The sequence below is a fragment of the Urocampus carinirostris genome, chromosome 3, assembly GCF_059441175.1.
Source record: "Urocampus carinirostris isolate Australia breed hairy pipefish chromosome 3, RoL_Ucar_1.0, whole genome shotgun sequence".
In the NCBI taxonomy this organism is placed as follows: domain Eukaryota; kingdom Metazoa; phylum Chordata; class Actinopteri; order Syngnathiformes; family Syngnathidae; genus Urocampus; species Urocampus carinirostris.
Window position 1 is genome coordinate 50090425 of NC_142351.1, and position 6480 is coordinate 50096904.

Here is a 6480-nt window from a genome sequence, read left to right on the forward strand (position 1 = left end):
GTCTTTGACGGTTCCTAGAAAATGAGAAAGAAATACTTGATTGGTTTGAAACCGAGAGACAAAATGGATAAAGAGTGTCTCGGCTAAGTGTTTGTTTGCACAGGTCACTGTACACGTTTTATTCTACTTCTGTATTTCATTTATTATGGGGCTTAAGCAGTTTTCGTGGACCGGCTTCAATGCGGGCATATATAATATAATTTGCAATTCAATAGTTACTTTTAGAGTAACGCAACACTTCTAGGTGTCAGTCATATGGGGAGTAACGGAATTACTTTTTAAATGAAGTAAATGTAACTTACTACTGTAACACACCCAACACTGCTCATAAACTAAGTGTCACCCAAAATATGCTGCCTGCGTCCCTTTCTCCAACCTCAGGTTCAGCTTGTTTGTTATCAAAATACAACAGGTATGTATCCTAATTCTTCATCTTATAGGACACCAATAAATAACACCTGTTTGTTTACACACTCAAGCTTTGACATAATCTTTGGTATTCAGGAGCGCACACTGAGTATGAGTTCAATCCAGATCAACGAGCTAAGGTATGATCAATTTGAATAATGTAAACGTATTATTTTTTTCAGTAATAGTATTTGCTCAGTGCATAGGTTTAACTAAACGATGGTAGAATGAATTAAATAGAACAATAAAACTTTAATGCACCAACAGCGTTTGGCTTTTTGTTTGACTCAGAGAACAACTTCCCCTTTCATCTGTCCCCTCTGGCTGCGTAGGAAAAAAGGCAATATTTCAAGGCAACACACACAAACTTATTCAAGTTATTTTAAAATCACTTTCTCTCTTTCATTCTCTGTTTCTCGATCTGCTTTCTTTCTCTCACTCTCCCCCCTTCTCTCTTTTGCTCACTTTCTCTCTCACTCTCACACTCTTTTTCCTTCTTTCTCTATCTCATTTTCTCTCACTTTCTATACCTGTTTTTCTCTCCCCTATATCTTTCTCCTTCTTGCTTTCTCCTTTCTCTTTTTCAATACATTTACTCTCTTCTCTTTTCTCTCTCGCTGTCCCTTTTCTCTCATTCCCCTCCCGCCCCCTATAATAGACTTTCTCTCTCTCAAATTCTCTCCTCTCTCTCGCTCTCTCTCTCCCTGACTCTTCACACAAACTCTCTTCTATTTCTCTTTTCTCTTTCTCTATCAATTTTATCTCCCTTTGTCTGTCATTGTCTCGTTTTATCTTTCTCTTTATCCCCGTTTCACTCCCTCCCTACCCATCTTTCTCCCCCTTGCTCTCTTTTCTCCTTCTTTTTCTACTCTCTCATTTTCCTCTAATCCAAATTCTGTATTCAATTTTCTCTCCCTGTCCCTACCCGTCTCTCTTGCCACATATCTGTTTCTCCCTCTTTTGCTTTTTCTCCCCTGCTTTTTCTATCACTTTACTCCCTATGAGTCTTTCTTCCCTTTTCTCTCCCTCCCCGTTTCTCTCACTCTAACTCTTGCTATAGTTATCATATTTCCACACTCTTGCCCTCTCTTATGGACTCTCTCTTACATTCCCTCCTTTTTCTCAATTCCTTCTCTCCATGTGTCTCCCTGTCCCTCTCTCAACCATCTCTCATTCTTTTGTTTCCTTTCTCCTGTTATCCATCCATTTTTTCTCTTCCCCCTTTCCCTTGCTACACCTCTGCCTCTATGATTTGATATCACTTTGTCTCTATTTACTCTCTTGTCCTCTCATGAATTCTCTCGCTCTCTGTATCTATATCTCTCACTCTCATTCTCACTCTCACTCGCTGTCTCTTTGTCTGTTTTTATCTCTTTTTCCCTGTCTCTCTCCCTTTTGTCTTCCTCTCTCTCTCTTTCTCAACTACAGCCTGCACCTCTCTCTCTCTCTCTCTTTCTCTCCCCCCCCTCTCTCTCTTTCTCTATCTGGGTCTGTTTTTGTATTTTCCTCCTTGTCTCTCCCCGTTGTTTCTCTCTCTCTCTCTCTTTCCTGTTCCTCAACCACCCTCTGCACATTCTCTCTCCCTCTATATCTCTCATTTTCTCTCTCCTCTGTATCGCCCATGACTCTCTCATTCTCCGCTTAGGTTTCTCCCTAGATTTCACTCACTTTCTCCTCTTTTTGTCCCTCCCACACTCTCAATCTCACCTCTTCCCTACTCCGTCTCTCCCGTCTTATTGTCTCTCCCGTCGCAAAAAAAAAATAAATTAAAATTCGCCTAAATGTGCATCCAGGACAGAAGCATGCAGAAACTTGAAATCCGTTGCCGTCCACACATGATGTTGGTTCAAAGGCAGACAGGCGAGAGTTAGGCAAGAAGGTTAATGGGTTTTCACTGCAGGTAAGGGGTTGAGATTGGGGTTAATGGCTTTCAGGGTGTGGTGGTGGATCACTGACAGTCCTGAACTAAAACATAATGTTACCTTGGCGGACTCGGTGGCCTATCAGCAGAAGCACCTTGAACTCACACAGCAGGTTAAATAAATGTCTACTTTGCACACAATGAGAACACTAGCACCAATGCATCATGTGAGCGATTTTGCCTATCCTCCATAGATTACGCCAGTCATTTATTTTGGGCGTTAATTCCACATGCTTCCGGCTACGTAGGACCTTGTTCTTCCAACATGTTTACAAAGAGAATCCCAGAGTTGTGTTTATTACAATACTTTAGCGAAAATGTAACATAAACGTATCACGTGAGCAAACCAACTTTAAAAATAAGTCTAATGTAAATCCATTTGAATATACTAGGTCTCACAATCTAATCAGGGCATGTGTGAAACCTTTGATCACAATTCCATAGATGCATGTGTAATAACGCAAATTAACAAAACAAATCAAGTTTGGAGGGAAAACTGTGTCAACTGTTAAGAAAATAAATATTGTTTTACTTTCCAGGTCATCATGAGCCATTTATTTTTCTGGGCAGTATGCTGCAACAGTTTGAGGTGGGACTAGGTAAACAATAGCTATCTGATTTATTTCTGTGGCACTTTTCCAAAAAGAAAATCCCCCAAGTCAATTTTAGGTGGAAATATGGTTTCTCGATGCACAACAAATATTTAATCGGGTACACCCGTGCAGTCCACAGAGAAGCACTATATGACTCCATTCTTTTCTGAGCAAGCATGTTTTTCTCATCAAAATAGTGATTTCCAAGTGAGTCACATTCAATATATGCAATCACTAATGTGTGCTTGTGTGGTATGATAAGTGGAGGGTTATGCTGCAGGTCAAAAGTGGCTAAGGTGGGCAATATTCCAAAGACAGGCAAGACCTGGGATTACAGGACTCAATAGGTGAGATGACAGACTTAATGCACACCTGCAAGCCCTCCCACAGGAAAATGCTGAGATGTAAAAAGATGCTGATGACTCTCATGCTTTGAGTGTTGTTTTGTATCAACATCGCTCTTTAGATATAGAGCTACTTGTATGTCTTCTGCCTTCCCTTCCAAAATGAAGAAGAAAGCTTGATTCCAATATCCATTAAACAACATTTTTCACAGACTTTTGACACAAAACCATCACAAATTACATGTTTTTTTCAGCATTCAAAATAAAATGGTGTCTCCTCATGCAAGGTCATTTGTCCCAGTATCGTGCTTGTAGCCCGAATTGTTCATGTAAAGCACAGGTGTCAAACAGGTGGCCCGGGGGCCAGATCAGGCCCGCTAAGGGATTGAATCCGGCCCGCGAGACAACACTCAGAGAAGCGCAAGAGAAAAACAAGCTGGAGGTTGAAATATGTCAACTTGATGTTGCCAAAGAAAGGTGCCTCTCACAAAGACACTGTACTTGTATTTCTCTCTCTCTCTCTCTCTCTCTCTCTCTCTCTCTCTCTCTCTCTCTCTCTCTCTCTCTCTCTCTCTCTCTCTCATTCTCACTCTCTGAGTTTCTTTTCCACCCTTTTTCTCCCACTCTGTCTCTTTCACTCTCTGTGTCTCTCTTTTTCTCTTCCTTTGTTGCTCTTTGGCTCTTTCTCTTTCTGTGTCTTTTTAACTTCTTTTGCTCTAACTTCCTTTTTTCCTTTTCTCTCTTTTCTCTTTCTCTCCTCCTACCCTTTGCGCTTTCTTTTCTCTTTTCTCTCCTTCTGTCTTTTTTTCTCTCTTTGGATTTCTTTCTTCCTCTCCCTTTCTTTCCCCCCTCTCTCATGACTTTTTATCTCTTTTGTTTCTCACGCTCTCTCTCTCCCTCTCTCTCTTTTTCTTTCTTTGTCCCGCCCTCTCTCCTTTTCCCTCCCTCTTTCTCTTATTTCTTTATCTCGCTTTTTCTTTTACTTTAATCTACTAGTCCGGCCCCCGACAGAATGTTTGTTCTATTGTGTGGCCCCCGAGTTGAAATGAGTTTGACACCCCTGATGTAAAGAGTGATGTTTCACAGTACGAAATAATCAAAAAATTATTGTTTTCGTTCCTGACTTCCCAAAAGCATCAACGGGAACCCAAAATAGCTGTCAGACACATCTTCCTGATCACTAAAAACACATTCAAATAGTAACATAACAAAAAGATACCGTAATTAGATAAAAAGGATGATATTAACAAATAAAATGTGAGTTTATTATGAGAACTTACCAGAGAAGCAGTCACCTTAGCCAAGGTTTGCAAGGAAGAGTGACAGAGATTGCATAACATACGTGTTCCTCATATTTCATGTGTTATCTTAAATTGTGTAGGCCACATGATCTTTAGCCAAACTCACACAAATATGAAAAATAAATACTTTTAAAAAGACCAATGTCGTCTTGCCCATTTCGGCTCCAATCTGGATCGTCTCAGTCACTCAGTAGCAGATGACAGCATCATTGTAGATGGGTAATATTGTCGTGGCATTCTACATATTCTGTTTTGCTGTGAGTAAATGGGTGCCGCGTTAATTTTCTAAGGTTTGTTATCACTTTAGAAGGAGTTATTGCAACCATTAGTAAGGGGAGCAATTTGCAGAGGTTGACAGTTATCAGGGCAATACACTGTTAATGATACGTAAGCAAAATAACAAAATACTTCTAGAAAAAAGATTTGTTTTTTTTTTGTTTTTTTCCTGTTGTAATTTCAATGCTCAAACTGGACGAGCTGTGTGCTTTGGGCAGTGAGCAGTCACGAGCAGTGAGTGGTCTGTAGTGGTAGCATCTGGGACTGCATGTGAACTGGAATTTCCAGACCAAGAATTTTGCTGCAAATAGAACTCCGAAATGTTCGTGTTCAGAGGTGCTTGTTTGAAGAGATACCACTGTAGTCCTAAAGCAAATAAAAAATGCATTGCTGAACGTTGAATGCGACTTTGCAGAACTTTACAAATCGACTGGTTCCGACAGACCAATACAACGCAGATATTGAACTTGTCTGCACCCACCTTTGCTATGTCTCTTTAATACATACACACAACTTCCTCCGTTAGTCAGTTAGTCATTAGTGACCAACCTCTGTATGACAAGACACACAAGGCAGTCTGCGGAAGAGGGCAAAGGCCCAAATGTGAAGGTGTGCCTTACCTTTATCAGCAGCCGCTCTGGCTTGTGTCCTGCCTGTGTTGCCCGCCTTTTAGAATCTCCACGGCAGGTGCCAAATACTCCACGAGGAATCAAAGAGGACCCGGATTCAGATTATTTTTCTTTCTTCAATACTTTACTCTAAGTACAGACTCTTCTCGAGATTTTTACAGCTGCACAGTACTTGCCTTTGTGTGTTCGAGTCAACACAACTCCTAGAATCCCGGAGTTCCTGGAGTCCTGTGCTGGGAGCGAGGTTTCGCTCTTCTCTGTCCTTCCTCTTGCAGGGAGGAGGGGCGAGGACGCTTCACAGGAGCAGGTTCCATCTCTTTCTCTCTTCTCTCCACCTTTGCTTTTTTCTTGCTTACATCCAATGTCCTGTTCCCACTGGCTACTTTCAGGATTTCTTGGGGGTATTTACCAAAAACCCAGCAAAGAAAAAACTATGTGTCCCACAGAAGTGCTACGACCAAGAATTGGTTAAACAATAAATTGTAAAGACTGGCAAAACTCCATCACACAGAACAGACTTCTTCACTGGCTTATTTAGCTCCATTGAAGACTGAATATGTGTGTTAAAATGTCACGTACTGCAATCAAAAATCAATTGTATAAAAATGAATTTAGTTTATTTGGTCTTGTTAGGGAAAATTTCCACCGACTTTACTGTAGAGTACTGTCAGTACTGTCGCAGCAGAACATGCAAAAAAATGACCTATTTACAGCACCTGGTATTCCAAGGCGGTATCCAATCGCAGTACTAACCAGGCCAGACCCTGTTTAGCTTTCCGAGATCGGGCTCTGTCAGAGTGGCAATAAACAGGTAAAGGATTTGTACAATCCACCAAGGCATATTTGTACAAAAGTGGCTACGTTGCTACATCAGCCATCTGGATTTTTTTCTGTAGTATGGACTGGGGTATACATATTCTCACAGCCTGGCATAATAATAACATCAATATTAATAACGAAAACAGTGTTGATAATAGTAATAATAGTAATAATAGTAAGCCTAAATCC

The 6480-nt window shown here is 40.8% G+C and overlaps 1 protein-coding gene across 1 annotated transcript in view; it reads right to left on the minus strand.

The window, feature by feature from the left end:
- Window positions 1-5711, minus strand: part of sema3b (sema domain, immunoglobulin domain (Ig), short basic domain, secreted, (semaphorin) 3B) — a 117589-nt gene extending 111878 nt beyond the window's left edge. Inside the window, exon 1 of the mRNA XM_088332252.1 lies at window positions 5464-5711. The gene's annotated coding sequence lies outside the window, so the exon portion shown is untranslated. The remainder of the gene's footprint in view (window positions 1-5463) is intronic.
- Between the last annotated feature and the right edge of the window lie 769 nt (window positions 5712-6480).